At 42.5% G+C, this 17891-nt stretch overlaps 1 long non-coding RNA gene across 2 annotated transcripts; it reads left to right on the top strand.

The window, feature by feature from the left end:
- Positions 1–450: 450 nt before the first annotated feature.
- On the top strand, positions 451–8613 carry LOC104859581. 2 transcript variants are annotated; one of them, XR_779443.1, is made up of 3 exons: positions 451–649; positions 3527–3651; positions 8399–8613. It is a non-coding gene; the product is annotated as an uncharacterized LOC104859581 (long non-coding RNA). The 2 variants fall into 2 exon arrangements; XR_779442.1 differs by lacking the exon at positions 8399–8613 and adding an exon at positions 6163–6452.
- Positions 8614–17891: the final 9278 nt, after the last annotated feature.

Here is a 17891-nt window from a genome sequence, read left to right as displayed (position 1 = left end):
CTCAGTGTTCTTTCCAAAGATTTTCTTCATTTGGAACTTTTCCTTGTTTGAAACAATAAAGAAAATTATTTTCTTAAATTTTTCCTAAACCAGATTATTCTCATGCCCTAGAATTTCCCTTGCTCTGGTCTAGAATGAGAAATAATCTGCATTTTTTAAAAAGTGCTTCCCTAATTGGGTTTGGACTGAATGCTCTGGAGGAGGTTTTTGCCCAGAAAGTTTATTTGCCTTGGTCAGAGGACAGGACTATATTCTGACACTCAGAATACAATCAAGTCATTCACTAGCCTTTCAGCTATAATCACACAGTTAATCCTGGAAACAAATGTTGCTTTGTCTTTCCAAAAAGGCAAACTGACCCAATTTCTGTCAACAGACACCAGAGGGCGTTAAAACCAAGTGCACTCATTCACTAAAGATTCCAAACAGGAAAGACCGTTAGATGTGAATTCCCAGAGCGCTAACTGTGCTCTTGGCCATCAAACATCACCTAAAGAGAGGAGGTGGGGAGCAGGGTCTTGAGCACCGAGCAGCTGATCAGCTGTCCTCAGTTCTCCTTGGCATCAAGCATCTCAGGTTATCGCTCCCTGATTGTCGCTAAGAGGATCTTCAGATAGCTAGCCAGTAACCATTTGCTCTCCCATCATCGGTGAGTTCACAGACATGGGGACAGCTGGAGCACTCTACCCCGATTCCTAAGATCACGACTCCCCCACTCCTCCCCACCTCCTGAGTTGGTCACAGAGCCACCTTAGTGATTCCAACAAAGGCAGAAACCCCACCAGTAGTGAGACACTGAGGCTTCTCTTACTATGACTGTCTCTTAAGATAACACCTAGAAAGCATAAACTAATTCCTAATGAGCACACTCTAGAGCCAGAGGGTACTTAAGAGAGTGTGGACTCAGACCCTCCAGTGCTTCACATGAGGGAGAGTGGGCCCTGGGATGAAGTGACTGCAACTGCCCAACTGCGCAGAGTTAGTGGAACAACAGGGCTGGGAACCCAGCATGTATCGTACTGTTCCTGTTACGGCTCTGGGCATGGAAGAAAATATAGACCAGAGCCCGGGAGACGGGGGGTCACAAAGTAGAAATGCAAGGCTTCTGCCTACTTCACGTTTGTGTGGGACTGGCCCTGGGTGTCTGACCTATCTACATTACCACTCCTCCATCCCAGTCAACCTCCTCCACACCCAAGTAAAGCGGCCATGTTCACCCAAGCCCACAGAGAGCGACCGTGAGTAGAGCCTCTGCCAGAAAGGGTGGGTGCTCCAAGACCCTGGTGACTTTTAGTACATAGCCTGAGAGTGTAACTGCTCATCTCAAAGCCTGAAGATTCTTAAAACGGTCCTAACTCCGGCAGGGAACTGAATCATGTTAGAGTTGGAAGCTGGGGTGTGCACTGGAAGCAAAGGAGTAAGTTAAGAAACCCATGCATCTGAGTTCAGAGGGTTGAGATATGACCAAGAACATCTACATAGCCTCCTAGGTAAATAACTATGTTTTAATAAAAACATGGCTGCATACCTGAAAAGAGCAAAAGTACCCAACTATTAAAATGCCTGAAAGACAACCTAGAGCACTTTTATCTTGCCTTGTGCCACACCCCTGGCTGCTGGTCCAGTATTGTCACATAATGGAAAGCTCCTGCTAAATTACACAGAACCCAAGGCCTCCCAAGAGGCTGAGCAGCATTAAGTTGAATCTGCACTATTGGCCGCTGTTAATTCTGTGCTAAAATGCTAAGCAAGCAAAGAAAATGACCATGAAACTCTGGCTTCTGGGATAGAGAAGGACACAGAAACTAAGTTCTAGTTTTTGTTGTATCAATAACTAGCTATATGGCTTGGCCAAACTCTGTTTGCTTACCAAAGATAACTACATCTGCTGTATGCTACCAAGAAGCCTAAAACCTAGTGGGACAGAAAGCAAAAAGCAAGCAGCAACTACTACAATGTATGTAATATAAAACACATGGGAGTAGACATAACATAATGTATCAAAATCATGAAGCTGGTGAGGAGGGAGGTGGGACTTCATTCTAATGAGGGGAGATCACTGAAACTCAGCTTTGTCACCTGTAATGGAAAGGCTGAGAAGGTGATATCCAAGGACCCTGCCAGCCCCAAATTTATCTGTGATCCAACAGAAAGTGAAGCCAAGAAATTCTCAAAAGAATCTTCCCTAGGGTTTACCATAGCCTTGAGGTTGGGCAAATGCACCTTGTATTTCTTTTCTTGTCTTTTTGTGTGTGTGTGTGTGGTGCTTGGGAATGAACTCAGGACCTTGCGCTTGTAAGGCAGGAGCAGTGCCACTGAGCTACATCCTTGGCCCTACGCCTTGTATTTCTTCAAAGTTCTCTTCTATGGGACTTGAGATCTGTAAAAGGAAGAAAAGGAGGGAGGGAGGGAGGGAGGGAAGGAAGAAAGAAAGGAGGTTCACTGAAGGCAAACATACCAAAAAGTTGAGAATTTTTTTTTTCTGATGTTGGGAATCAAACCAAGGGCCTTGCACATGCTAGGCAATTGCTTTACCCACTTGATATTGTTAAACCTTTCAAATCTTCATAAGGACTATATTCATAAGACCCCTATACCTCTTACAGAAAAAGAACAAACTTATTTCACAAACATTAAGTAGTGACTTGTATTGTATGTCCCCCTAAACAACAATCCCCCCAATCTACCTCTCATTATGAAGAAGAATTTTGTGAGTTTTCTTTATACTATTGTCTCCTACTTACCTGAACCTTCCAACAAATCTGTTTTGATTCTTGGGAGCTTTGCTAGAAAAGTTAAAGAAGGTTAAAGAATGGCCCACTATGAAAAACTAGTCTATGAGGTGAAAAGTAAAGACAATAGCTACAAACAAACAACAATAGTTCCTTTTGTAGAAAGGCAGAGGTTGGGAGGAGCACAAGGGTTGTTTTGGGTTTTTTTGCAAGACTGGTAATGTTTCTTGTGCTGGCTATGTGTGATTGGTTTGTGAAAGTTCATGAGCTACACACTTAAGATCTGTTTACTTTCCCCATGTTAAATGTTACATATGTGTGTGTGTGTGTATAAGTGGTAAAGAATATTTAAAGGACTGTTAATAATTGAAACTGCTCAGAGCTGGGGATTTAGCTCAGTGCTTCCACCACCACCTGCCTCATAAGTGCAAAGACCCGAGTTTGAGCCCCAGGACCAAAGAAATATAATAAAATAATAATAATAAAAAAATAATAATAATAATAGAAACATCTCTGAGTTTTCAGAAGTGGGAAACAATTAGAAATTACATGTGTGGCTAGAGTACCCAAGATGGCTGGGCTCAGACTTGCTATCTAGACCTTCCACCTTCTAGTGAGTCAACATATGTTACATAACCCACACATGTGCAGTAAACACGTAAACAAGTAGTTTGTGTTATATAACTTTTTGGCAACATGGTCACTTTGTATAATACCATATACAAAAGTGTGGGACTTTCCAGGGTTGCTCCCCATGCTGCTGAGATATTAAAGGTATGTTCACATTCCCACAGCTCCATGTCTTTTCTCTGGGTTACCCTAATCTCAAGTGAACCTTCCCAGCCTGGGCTGGTGGCAGAACAATTGGTGTAGTCGGCAGGATCTTCCACAGCCTGGTGTGAAACCCTCAGCTCCCCCGGTGAGTAGGTGGTACTCTCAGCGTGGACCCCCCTCCTCAAGCCTGGTGGATGGGACACCTTTTTTCATAGACAAAGCCTTGCATGCTTTGGAAGAGATCTTGAAGAAGAGTATTCATACTGTTGCTGAGGTAATGGGGCAGATGTTTCTTACTACCTTTAGGGCTGAGACAGAAACCTAGTTAAGACGAGACACCTGCATCAGGGAGTTGAGGTAAGAGATAGCTGTTGCTCATAAATTGCATCCAGGAGTGGACACTGGTGAGCTAATAGTGTTAATGGACATGGACAACTCAAATACTGAAGATATTGAGCAATTCCATGCAAGAAGGCTGTCCAGTAGTGGTACATAAAATGAAGCAGCAGCAGCCCGTGGCACCCAATTGGTGCTAAAGTATCTCAACTACAAGGAGGTACTCCTGTATTGGAGACATACACTTTATATTCCTTAGGGATGTTCAGAAGTTGCCCCTACCTTAATGCTATGACCCCAATAGCAATCTGTAACTTTAACAGGTAGGCGTTCAGCTTCTTGTTGATCTTGACCTGGCTGACTCTTGCCCCCAATAGGTCTACCCATATCTGTGTATGTGTGACCTTCGTGGGCATTCTTCTTTGCCCCTTTCCTTTCTCTGTCTGGCGTGTCTGTGACACAGAGTGGACATAACAGCCCCACCTTCTACTCTCTGTCTTCCTTAGGCTGGCCACCATAGTAGTCACTTCATTAATTCAGCCCCTCACATAGGAAGCTAGGATGGCCACAAGCAACCCAAAGGGATAGAGCCAGAGGCAAGCCCCTGTAAGAAGTGGTGAGCCCCTACTCCGGAAGAGCTTCATACACTGATGGCTCAAACCATGGGCCACCAGCTGCGGCAGTACAGCCTTCAACTGACATCATAGGGTTTGACACAGAAACAAGACAGAGCAGCCAACGGGCCACACTAGATGCTGTATGGTTGCTAATGGTACATTAGCTGTTATGCTTTGTATCAAGATGTCCCCACAAAGCCTCATGCGGTCAAAGATGGGGCTTTTCAGAGGTAGCTAGACCTAGAGTGTGTGATTCTGGGATGAAGGGTGTGATGCTGAGATGAAGGGTGTGTGATTACTAAATTAGTCCACTGATTGGTTTGGCATAGATTTGGGTGTGGATAGTGGGAAGGCCCACTCTGGATGTGAGTGCTACCTGCCTTAAGAGTGTGTGACCTGGATAGAATATAAGGGACAGAAAGAGGGCTGTTGCCATTGCTTGCTGCTTGCTTTTTTCATAGCCTTCTGCCTTCTACCTTTCAAGCCAAGAACTGTTTTTTCTCCTCTGTGATGTCTCTCTGCCATGCCACCCTGCTTTGGAGCCAGCCAATTATGGAGTGAAACTTCTACAAACTATAAGCCAAAATAAGCCTTTCCTCCTTTAATTTTAGGTGTTAGGTGTTTCATCTCAGCAATGAGAAAAGTACTAAGATGTTGCCATCCCCACTCACAATTTGTATTGATAGCTGGGCAATATACAGGGGCAAATTACAGCTCATCACATGGTACTTGAATGACTGGACTGTGAAATATTGCCCCTCCTCTCAGGCTAAGCCATTTCAGAATATTTGTAGGCCTTGAGCCATCAAAAATGTAACAAGAGTATCATGTCACTGGTCATAGCCCTTTAGCATCCCCTAAAAATGATGAAGCAGATACCCTGACCAAGATGAAGTGACTAGAAGTTGCAGGGATGGATGCAGGCATTTGGCCACATTGATGACTGTTGCACATGGGGCAAAAAAAAAAACTGTGTTGGCTATGGTGCAAGCTTGGGATCTGCCCATGATGCTGGCCAATTTCCAGGCTGCCTGCAAGTAATGTCTAGTGTGTTCACACACACTCCTGAAGGACGAAGGACCTATGGCATTCACATAGAGGGGTTCCCAGCATGATCACTGAAAACTTCATCTACTGTACCCAGTAGCTGAGGCTTTCAGAAGAGCAAGGCATGAGTAAACTGCACAGCATGGCGGTATTACCTGCTAGCTCTTTTCCTCCTCTGGGTGCTACCATAGTTACTAAAGCTAAAGTTACTGCTCTTGCCTTGCATACCACCTATTCTTTTAATTATACTCAATGGCCCTTAGGATTGTTAAATGAAGTAGAATAGGATGGCCTTAGATATTCTCACAGCCTTGTCAGGTGACATTTGTGCCTTCTCAATGTTGTGTATATGTACCAGATAAAATATGCCAATGTCAGTCAGGCATTGGGTGCCTTGGCTGGAGAAACTTGATGGCAGATTCCCTGCAAGAATGGTGGTTTGGGCCTGGGATTTAGCTCAGTGGTTCTGCCACCTGCCTCGCAAGAACAAGGACCCGAGTTCGGTACCCAGTACAAAAAAAAAAAAAAGAATGGTGGTTTGCAGCGGCATTATGCTTTGGCTACACTGAAGTGGGAGGGGGTTAATTAGCAGCTTGTTGCTGCAGCTACATTGTTGTTGTGAATTACGTGTACAATCCTCCATGCTTCTCATCAAGGAAACCACACAGAAGATTCATGGGTTGATTGTGCAGCAAAAATCCCTCTGGAATGGAGTGTGTGGTCAGAGTACAAAGACGGCCAGATCCAGGCTTTCCACCGAGGCCTTCCACTTGCTAGTGAATCAACATATGTTATGTAATCTACACGGGCACAGTATACATGTAAACAAGTAGTCTGTGTCTACATAACTTTTTGCCAGCTTGCCAGCTTTGTAAAATATCATACGTAAAAGACTTACTAGTGTTGCTCCTCATGCTGCTGAGGTATTAAAGGAAAGTCAGATATTCCCACAGTTCCGTGTCTTTTCTTTAGGCTGCCGGAATCTCAAGTAAGCCTCAAGTGGAACTGTGTCAGAACATTATACTTTTGATGCGACCTAGGATTCTTATCAGTCAAACGCTGTGAGTGGCACGTACACTTCTGCCTTTCTTCCAACCCACTTCTCATGCTAAGATTCCAAACAAGTGGCAAGTTAGGGGGGAAGTGATGCAGAGATTATGTCATAAGAGGTTCCAATGAATTTTGTTTTACAAATGAAAACAAATTCAAGCTGGGCGTGGTGGTACAGAGAATCTGTAATCCCAGCACTCGAGAGGCTGAAGCAGGAAGATGTGAGTTTGAGGCTGGCTGGGCTATGCAGTAGGAGGACCTGCTGGGAGTTCAAGGCCATCATGGAATAGTGAGACCCTGTATCCAAAAAAAAAAAGTCTTGCTAAGCTAGCAAGACTCCCAAGAAAATGTTATGTTAGACAGTGACATCTTTGTTCCTGAACTCTTGCCTCTAATTCTGGCTTTCTTGCCACTAAAGTTTGGCCAACTAGGCTGAATTCCCTATATCTGTAGGTGACTGGTTCTGTTTCACAGAGAAGAATGATAGCATTTTCTTCTTTACACAAACAGTATACAAATCAGGTTAGAACAGATAAAACTGTTTTGGAAGAAAGAACAAAAAATACTCCATGAATGTCAGAATCACAATTTGGGAGAAAACTGCATATGACCTTCCATTGTCAAAAAAATTTAATTAAAATGTTTAATTAAAATATTTAGCTCAGTGGTGCCGCCGCCAGCCTCGCAAGCACAAGGTCCCAAGTTCGATCCCCAGTACCAAAAAAAAAAAAAAAAAAAAAAAAAAGTTAGGTCCGGGAACATAGTTCAGTGGCACCAAGCCTGCCTGGCAAGCACAAGGTCCTGAGTTTGATTCCCAGTACTGAAAAAAATAAACAAACAAATATAAAGTATGTATGAAAACACTATGACTATGATATTAGATATTTTCATATATAAGCTATTTTCTCAAAAAACGATTTAAAGGAAACAAGTCAATGGAGAAACTTGAAAATGTACTTGAATGTAATTTTTATATCTACAGGTAAGTTTTTTTGAGCAGCCAAAGAATAAAAACACTCAGTCTGGAGTTAAAAATTCATCTGTTCTGTCCTCAAAAGATTCTGGTGAGGGTAACCCACTTTCCAGGTCCCCTCCTGCCTCTCAGGAGCTGTTTCTCCCTCAATAAATTTCCTACTTTAAAAAAAAAAAGTAGTCCGGTGTGGTGGCACACACCTGTGATCCCAGCACGCAGGAAGACTGCCTTGAGTTTAAGGTCGACCCGGGCTACACAGTGAGTTCAAGGCCAGGCTGAAATATGAAGTGAGACCTTGGCTCCAAAAAGAAAAGAAAGGAAGCCAGGGATTTAGCTCAGTGGTGCCACCTGCCTCGCAAGCACAAGGTCCTGAGTTTGATCCCCAGTACCAAAAATAAAAAGATTCTGAGCCGAGCATCGTGGTGCATGCCTGTAATCCCAGCACTCAGAAGGTTGAGGCAGGAGGATCGCTGTGAGTTTGAGACCAGCCTGGGCTACATAGTGAGTTCAAGGCCAGTCTCAACTACATAGTGAGACCTTGTCTCAAAAAACCAAAAAGAAAAAAAAAAAAAGAAAGATTCTGGCGAACTTAATAATGCAGGAAATCACGTTCAAATTGCTGTTCACTGTAAACCAATCCTTACAGCTGGATGCAGGGTTAATCACAAGGTCACAGAAGACCACCCAGCAGTCAGTGGAACACTGAGCTGGCTTTCCCAGTCTGTGTGTGTGCCTCTGCTCACCTTCATGGTGCAGAGGCTGTCGTGAAATTGCTTGGCATAAGTGTGGAGGAATGAGCGTCCTGAGTCTCAGCCTCTCATTCACAGAACAGGTGGAGCTGAGACAACTTCTCTGTCTAAAATTCTCAGGAGAGGCCCCAGACACCTCAAGCTGAGGACCCAATTTGCAATACCCGATCCCTCGAGGGCACAGACATGGTCCACAGTCCACACTTTGGCATCGGCCTACACGTGAGGAGGCTGAGTCTGCTCAGACCTCGCAACTCCTTCGGGTATTACAGTTTAAAGGACAGTGACGGAATATGAGATTTAAGACAACAATGCAATCTCAAAAATAAAAATAAAACCGAAATATTAAAAAGTAACAGAGCATCTCCAGTTTGCCCCTCCTTTTTCTTATTTTGCTACATTCAGTACCAGCTTATGACACAGCCAGACAACTGATTCTGTTCTCCCACCTTCAGGCATCAGCATCCCTTTGCTGAAACTTTTGTAGCTTCTTTCCTTGGACACTTCTTTTACCACAAATGTCCCTTCCCTGTGTGTGGGAGACTGCAATATCGATTATGCCCCAAAGCAGACTGTGAGTAGTGCCGTCTGTAAAGAGTTAACCTCACAATCTGCTTGTCTATAGAAGTGAGTCCAGCCAAAGCCTTCATGCAGAGGTCAGAGTAACTCACACACAAATTCCATTCCCAAAACTAGAACCTTCTTAACTAGAAGGACAATTTTCTAATTAAAGCCATGTTTTTTGTCTATTCTGCTCCTAATTTGAGAACGCTTTTTCTTGCCTTTGACAAGCCTTGCTTACATTAATTTCCATAGAAACTGCACAACTGCGCATCCTCACGTGAAGTACTGCCCTTGCATGTATCTTGCCCCAAGTGATTACTAATAAAAATCAGTGGCTTGGACTGGCCAGCACCTTTGTCAGTTGCATTGGCACTGGTCATCCTGGCACCCTGCTTTCTCATCTGTTCTTTTTTTTTTTGGACCAGGGATCGAACTCAGGGTCTTGCAGATGCAAGGCAGGCACAGTGCTACTGAGCTAAATCCCTGGCCCATAGAATCCTGCTTTCTGTCTCTCTTAGTTCTTTTAATTGTTTTTTCCTCAGGCCTGCATCACACAGAGTAGGGGACCGGAGCCTCCTGTAGAAGTTTCTGGCAACATCTCAGGGGCCCCTTTATCTCTCACAGCACACCCAAATTTCCCTGGCTGCACCCACCCCATGCATTCCCCACTTCCCTGACTAGCCCTGCCTCTCCAGTCTAGCTGATATGTTCAATGTAGTATGTCCTAGATCTTACATGACAGAAAGAATAGTCTTTCTGAAAGGTTTGTGTGACATGATTAAATACAGCACTGTACTGTGTTCTTCAAAAGACCTTACATTTTGTCACTATTGTGCTTTTACATCAAATCATTCCCATCACTGTCTCTATCCTTTAGATGTCTGTGGTTTCATATAGTTAGTATACTTACTACAGATATTACATTGGTGTCATAACACATAAAAAACACCTTAGTTCTGCTTTATTAGGTCCTTGAGCTCAACTTGGTTCTCTAGGCCATTTAACTTTCACTGTAAAATTTCTCAGTGGTCATAGATGCATCAGAGCTTGCGTAAAAGGCTTCACTAAGCTCTTGCTACTCATATTTCCTGGGGGAACAGTGCCTGATACTTGATCATAGTGCAATCAGAGTCATAGACATTTGGTGGTGTTGGGATAGCACGAAAGGGACAAAAGGCAGTGTGAGAAGAAATGCATGTGCATTCTGTCAAGAGTGGCCATGCACGAGGTTCAGTACACAGAGCAGAGATCATGTTAATTTAGCCTGGGCCCAGCCACAGCCCTGGATCATCCACCCTGGTGCCCACCCACTCAAGAGTAACACTTGATGAGGAACAGATTCTAAAATCCAAAAACCCATGCTACAGATTTTCTGCCTGAGATAAATGATAACTGCAGATGTCCTATTTCTTTGGCTCAATGATATCCCACTATCCTGATCAAGAGCAAATTACCAGGGGAAAATAGTCTTCAGTTATAATCTGTAAATCTATAAACTGAGTAAATGGCAACTGTCTCTGGGTTCCTCTGGCATAGACCCAGCAGATTTATTTCTGGCCTAGAATATAACACAAAGAAACAAGCAGGAGGGGCTGGTGGCTCACCTCCACCCTTAGGTAAGGAAGGTTTGATTTCTTGACATTAATTTTATCTTATTTCCTTTGGATGAAGAGATCATCAGTAAAGGGAAAATGTGTGAATCTCGGAGTATCTATGCATGTAGGAAGCACAGTACAGTATAAGCGGTATGCTGCTTTCTCTTGACGTTCAATTTCCCAGAAAAGGTAGAAAAGGAGAGTGGATTAAGGAAATGAAAATGCCATAGGGAGGCTGAGGCAGGAGGATCACTGCAAGTTTGAGGCCAGCCTGTGCTAAAGAGCTCAAGGCCAGTCTGAATTACATAGCAAGACGCTGTCTCAAAAAGCTAAAAATATGGGCCAGGGATTTAGCTCAGTGGTTCCACCGCCTAACTCACAAGCACAAGGACCCAAGTTTGATCCCACAGTACCCCCCCCCAAAAAAAAAAGATCCCAGCCTGGACAATTTAACAACTTAGATTTTTGGGGGGAGAGGTTAGATCAGGGTGGACATAAATAAATAAATACATCAAATTCCTAACAATTCAAAGCTCAACAGCCCACCCAGAACCGTCCCAGGATTCCCTGACCCATTCCTGGGTTGCACCGACTCCAGTCTGCCACCAGAGGGCACCACACTGCAAGGTTCCTTACATGGTAGGGCCCTGCAGAGAACTAGGTGACCCAGGACTGTATGCATGGGTTGACACGAGGAAAAGTGCACTCTTTAGCTCTATGACTTTGGCCAATGCACTGGACCTCCTTTCACTGGCTGAGAAATTAAAAGACTGGGCTAGAAGATCTCTGAAGATTTTCACAGTTTCCAAGTTAAGATTTTATAATTAAAATTTTTTCTTGGGAAATTTTCAGAAATAGAAGAAACCCACAGTTGAAATCCAATTGCACCAGACCGAAGTCTGATCCCCTGGGTCATTACTTCAAATACAGGTGATGGTTCCTTCCCTTCCATCAGACTTCTCTGGTAACGGGCCCACCTGAGGATCAGTGGTAGTACAGTAACTAACATTTGTAAAGGTGGTGGTAAGGTACCAGGACTGTAAGAAATATTTCTTGTTATTTGTTGCTTTTGTTTTGTTTTGTTTTTTTGAGACAGGGTCTCACTATGCAGTTGAGACTGACCTGGAATTCACTATGTAGACCAGGCTAGTCATGAACTCACAGCGATCCTCCTGCCTCAGCCTCCCGAGTGCTGGGATTACAGGCGTGCGCCACCATGCCCAACTTGTAAGGAACATTCTGAGACCTTAGTTTACTCTTACTGAGTTCTGGACCCTGACTTGCTGGGTTAGCTGTCTGACTTTGGCAAAGATTAATCTGTCTTGACCAGGTTTTCTGCACTACCAAACAAAGGAGTCTTTTCCTCTAAATATTCTATAATTTTACGATCTACTAAACTAACTCGTCAATCAAGTGTGACCTATGGCACAGATATGACGCCCCCATTGTTTAGAATACATCACTCCCCCAGCAGGATTAGAAAGCAGAGAGGTCAGCTTAATCAGCTTCTTTCAAGAACTCTTTGGCAATAACTAATGAGAATCTTTAAAACGATCAAACCCTTTGACCTAATGACTCTGCTTCTGGGAATCTGTCATGAGGATATAATTCAAAATGCAAGGACCGGGAATTTAGCTCAGTGGTTCTGCCACCTGCCTCGCAAGCTCAAGGACCCAAGTTCAATCCCGAGTACCAAAAAACAAACAGAAAATGCAAGAAAAAAAATATTTATAAGTCACCATGGCCTTGTTCCTAACAGAATAAAGAATCCAACAAACTGAAATTCAACCATGGGGAGAATCTAACAATTTCAAAATAAGTTTACAGAATTTTAAAGAAATTAAATGAAATAATACTTATGTTCTAATGCAAAGTGAGTATCAGGATAGAAAGTTCCCTACACACATAATTATTGTAATTTTATTTTTTAAAAGCATATTAAAAAGTATCAATAAATAGGTAGCATGTTAATCTTTTATTTGATCTTTTCTGTGCTTTGGGGGAAGAGGATGAAAGTGGGCAGGCATAGGTGTTCCTCTGTCATCTAGTAGCACTAATGTCATTCCATCTGCTTCTATCAATGGCATCAGTGCCAAAGCCTTCTGATGCCAGGTAGGTGTTTCTTTATAAATCCCCTCATCGGGATAAAATACAATGGTTTAAAATGGCTGAGCATTTTCCTTTATAAACATACTTACCAACCTAAAAGATACCACGAACTCGTTATTAATCTCAGTCACCAAGGGGGGAGGTCCAGAACTGGCTTCAAGCTGTGAATTAGTGTTGTCATTTATCACCAGAAGAGAAAAAACAAAGTTGATATACTGGTTTAGCTTGAAAAAAATTTTAAAAGGAGTTTTTTATTCCCCTTTCATTGTTAAAGGTAGGCTAGCAACAGATCATTATCAGACGATTTTTGACTTGATTATCCAGAGATGAAAAGGTACTGAGAAACAAATTACTAAGCAGATTTTGACTAATGGCCTGAGTAGATGTTTACTCCTTTGCACAAGATGTTGTAAAGCCTGTTGTTTTTGGAAGTGTTCACGGTAAGCTTTCTTAAAAATTACTAAATATTTCTAAACTCCAGCACACTTCTTTTGTTGGTACCAAGGATCAAGCTCAGGACCCTTCTGCTTGCAAGGCAGGCTCGGTGCCACTGGGCTAAACCCCCAGCCCAAGCACACTTTTTTTTTTTTTTAAGCTCTGCCATTTCTATAACAAGTTTTTCAGATGAAAATATGATATTGGGTAGGCATTCCCTATACTTTTTAGTACCATCCAGAGGTAAAGAACCATGATGAGAAGCCAGGCTGTGGATGAAACAACCACTAATACAGAATAAAATACACAAATCTCAGTTTCATAGAAGCTCTTTTAATACTGCTTTTCTGACTAAATTGACATTTACCTGATTTCTGAAGGTTAAAGCCTGGTAACTAGGTCATTGCCCAAATCACTTTTCCCTTTGGCCCATCAACAGTACTTTCTCTTGCACTTACTGGTGTGGTACCATACAAAGGAAAAATATTAGAGATAGTCTATATTTTATATATAGGTTTATGTATTGTTGGAGATGTTTTTACTGTACTGTTTTGGTTTGTTTGTTTGTTTGTTTTTTTGTTTTTTGAGACAAGGTCTCACTATGTAGTTGAAACTGACCTGGAACTCACTATGTAGCCCAGGCTGGTCTCGAACTCAGCAATCCTCCTGTCTCAGCCTCCCAAGTGCTGGGATTACAGGCATGCGCCACCACGCCTGGCTCTACTGTACTGTTTTGGACAAAATAAAGAATTGTGTTGAGGCTAAATTCTTAACTAAGGTTGTTTACAAAATCTCATGACAGTGATATTATCCTTGTTCTAAATATTTTTAGACATTGCCAAATTTATAAGAGCAGTTACTATAGTTTTTACTCAATGAAGCAATAATATAAAAGATAAGGAGGCTATAAAATGATCATCTATGACTCAGTCTGGAAGAGAGAAAATTAAGAAAAAAAACCCCCGAAAAACCTTAAAGTAACAGTATCACTTTTTCTGATGCTAAAAAGATGAAATTTATATGATGCTCAAGACTGGACTATATTTTTTAATCTGGTGTCATTAAAGCATCTTTGACTTTGGTTTGAAATATATATGACTCCATCTTAAAAGAAAGAAAGAATGAAGGAAAAGGCTAACAATTGTTTGCAAGGCTGTGGGCATGGGAAAATCCTTATAATTGGTGGGAATTTAAATTACTACACCCAAGCCAGGCATGTGGTTCATGCCCGTAATCCCAGCACTCGAGAAGCTGAGGCAGGAGGATCGCTGTGAGTTCAAGACCACATAGTGAACTCACATAGTGAGTTCCAGGTCAGTCTCAACTACATAGTGAGACTGTTGTGCCCAAGTCGCGAAGTCCTCCAAGACCACCAAGGAGTCAGGTCCAATGCAACTGCAAGAGGAGTTTATTGCAAGCTGGAGCCTGGACTCTCAGGTGTCACCGTCACAGCGGCTTCAGACCGAGAGCCCAGATCCAACTTTGAACCAAGTTTATATAGGACTTTTCTGTTACTATTTTTAGTTTTCCCTTATCATCAAGGGGGATCGGGAGGGCACATTGGAACATGATCTAATGCTTACATTTGCAAATTTATTATGGGGTGCTGGGAGGGTACGTATTGGAAAGTTACCTAAGGCCTTTAGAGAATTAATTCCTCTTTTCATTAGATAATTAATTCCACTTTTCTGACTTTTACTAAAATATATGACTATCTATGTCCACTATAATTAATTCCTATATCAACTATAACTAATTCCTATATTGATTAGATCACCCAAAAAGAAGCTTTTTTATCAACTATACTTAATTCCTATATCAATTGAATTACAAAAAGAAGTTTATCTTAAAAAGAGGAACAGAAGAAGGGTGGAGATGCCCTAAAGGAGGAACTGCAATTGTCAAAGCACAGAGAAACTGCCACATAGAATGGAAACTGTCACAAAGAATGGAATTTTTCAGAAAGGAACTTTTGCATTTACTCTATTCTGGGTAAGGAGCAAGGAGCCCACCGTGACCTGGAAACTTGGTCCTCACAAGACCCTGTCTCAAAAAAAAAAAAATTACTACTTCCATTAAGAAAAACAATACAGAAGAAAGAGAGAGAGAGAGAGAGAGAGAGAGAGAGAGAGATAGAGTAAAAAAAAAGAGAGAGAGAGAGAGAGAGAGAGAGAGCGCAAGCGGGCATGGTGGTATCCATCTAGTCCCACCTAACTCAGCAGGATCACTTGAACCCAGGAGATAGAGACTATAGGGAACAGGGAAAGACAGGAAAAGGGGACATTACTAGAACTCCTGCAGTGAGTCCTGGTCTCCTGCGAGCCATGACAGCACAGGTGAATTAATTAATACATAGACAGAAATGAGACTTAGAGAAGAAGCTGAGCTTTAGGCCTGATCAGTGTTGCAAACAGCCCCTGAAAAACTGAACTAGGAAAATATTGTGATATACATTTGTCCATATACACATCTGTACACACACACACACACACACACACACACACACACAGCAGGAGAGTATTTAGCCACAGAAAGAATAAAATCCAGGGTGGGTAGCCCAGTGCATTCACCTCATGGCAGGTACAATGTTGTCTCTGAGACTGCAAATATTGTGAAAGGGAACTCTGATTTACTTCTTAAATTAACATTGCTTTTACTCAGTGTATGTATGTGTTGTGTTTCTTTCATGTTAAGTACCTTTTGTCTTTTGTGGTGCGGGAACAGAATCCAGGATCTTGCACAACATTCTACATAGAAAAGCACTCTATCACTGAGTTCCTCTTAAATGAAACTTCCTGCCCTCACACATGTGACTGCTTCACATTAAAGGCCTATAGGTTTGAACAGGCTTGCATTTCTATCAGGCGACACTGTTCATATATCTATGGGACACTACATGTGTTTAATTTCATATTTACTTCTAAGAGGCCAGTTTTTTTTTCATTTATTTTATTTTATCCCTTCTTCCCCTCAAGTTTTTTCTTATTTAAAAGTGCATTAGGGGCCAGGGATTTAGCTCAGCAGTGCGGTGGCCTGCCTTGCAAGCGCAAAGACCTGAGTTCAATCTCCGGTACCAAAGAAAAAAAAAAAGTGCATTAGAAGCCGGGCGTGGTGGCGCACACCTGTAATCCCAGCACTCAGGAGGCTGAGGCAGGAGGATCGCTGTGAATTTGAGACCAATCTGGTCTACATAGTGAGTTCCAGGTCAGTCTCAACTACATAGTGAGGCCCTGTCTCAAAATAACCCCCCCCAAAAAAAGTGCATTAGAAAGACTGGGTGTGGTGGCACACACCCTGTAATTTTAGGACCAGGGAGGCTGAGGCAGGAGGAACACCATGAATTCAAGGCCAGCCTGGGCTACACAGTGAGTTCAAAATCAGTTTAAACTACATAATGAGACACCCTATCTCAAAACAAACAAACAAACAAAACATAGTGACAAATCACATAAATCTTAAAGTACCAACTCTTCAGTTGAAAAATGTTGCTTGGTGCCAGGGACTTAGCTCAGTGGTTCCCTGCCGGCCTCACAAACACAAGGTCCTGAGTTCAGTCCCCCAGTACCAAAAAAAAAAATGTTGCTTGGGAGCTAAATGATGTAGTCAGTAGTACAGTACTTGCCTAGAATTCCTAAGACTCTGAAGTTATCCTAAGCATAACCCCCTCAAAATTTATATGTATGTATGTATGTATGTGTGTGTGTGTGTATATATATATATATATAAATTCCAGGTAATATGCATGTATATAAGCATACAATATTTGTATGATATTATATAAAATAATTACAAAAAAGGCAAATAATGCAACTGAGAAATAGGCAAAGTCGATGGTGGTGGATGATAGTCTGAAAGAACAGGTAAAACAAAGATTTCTGCAAGATCATCATCTTATATCTTCTATAAGGACAAAGAAGTATCCTAGAAGAAATCTTCCTCTAAGGTAGGTATTGTGGCCCAGACCTGTAATCTCAGTATTCAGGGGGCTGATGTAGAAGAATTGAGAGTTTTAAGGCCATCCTGGTCAATTTTGGGAGACTCTGTCTTAAAACTAAAACCAACAATCTCCTGAATCTGCGGCTCTCTGGGGGGACCCCGTCCCGCGGGGAATAGGAGGTGAGAGCCGCCTCTTATTCATCTCAGTATTGGGGGCTGATGTAGAAGAATTGAGAGTTTTAAGGCCATCCTGGTCAATTTTGGGAGACTCTGTCTTAAAACTAAAACCAACAATCTCCTGAATCTGCGGCTCTCTGGGGGGACCCCGTCCCGCGGGGAATATAAGGTGAGAGCCGCCTCTTATTCGTGGGTCATCAGAGGCCGATCCGATCTTGAATGTCTGTGAAGGAAATCTTTAAGAAGTTACAGCACGTGGCCCAAGTCTGATTTCTGATCAAAGGCTCTTTATTGGCTCAGCAAAACGATTATATACTGTTATCCCAGGGGGAAGGTTCAGCAAGCTTATTGGACAGTTCAAACAAATCTTCTACCAATCACATGAGTCACTCAAGCATTTAACCATAAAGGGACAAAGCATTTATCAGCATACAGCAATCAGTATTTTACCAAATGTGGGGAGGGGTAAGTGGGAAGGCGTACATCAACAATTAACCCTATGCAATCTTTAATTTAACAATCTCCAGGGGCAAGCGGGGCAAGGGGAAAACCAATTTTGATACCAAGATTCGTCCTTTTCCCGTTGCTTCTGCCTTTGTTCGAGGCTTTCCTCAACCCTTCTAATGCTATCATCCACCAGGCCCAGTTTATCTTTAAAAAAGCAACATTCTTAAAGAAGGGGGTTGGGGCCAATGGCAATGGGTTTGAACTGAGGTGGTTCTTTCAAAAGCCTGATGGAAAAGGTGAGACCCGGATCACGGCCGCTGATGTAAAGGCGAAGGCCCCACTCAACCTGA

This window comes from Fukomys damarensis, unplaced genomic scaffold, assembly GCF_012274545.1.
Source record: "Fukomys damarensis isolate Sample0158 unplaced genomic scaffold, DMR_v1.0_HiC HiC_scaffold_13, whole genome shotgun sequence".
NCBI lineage: Eukaryota > Metazoa > Chordata > Mammalia > Rodentia > Bathyergidae > Fukomys > Fukomys damarensis.
This window is presented reverse-complemented; position numbering and strand designations above follow the sequence as displayed.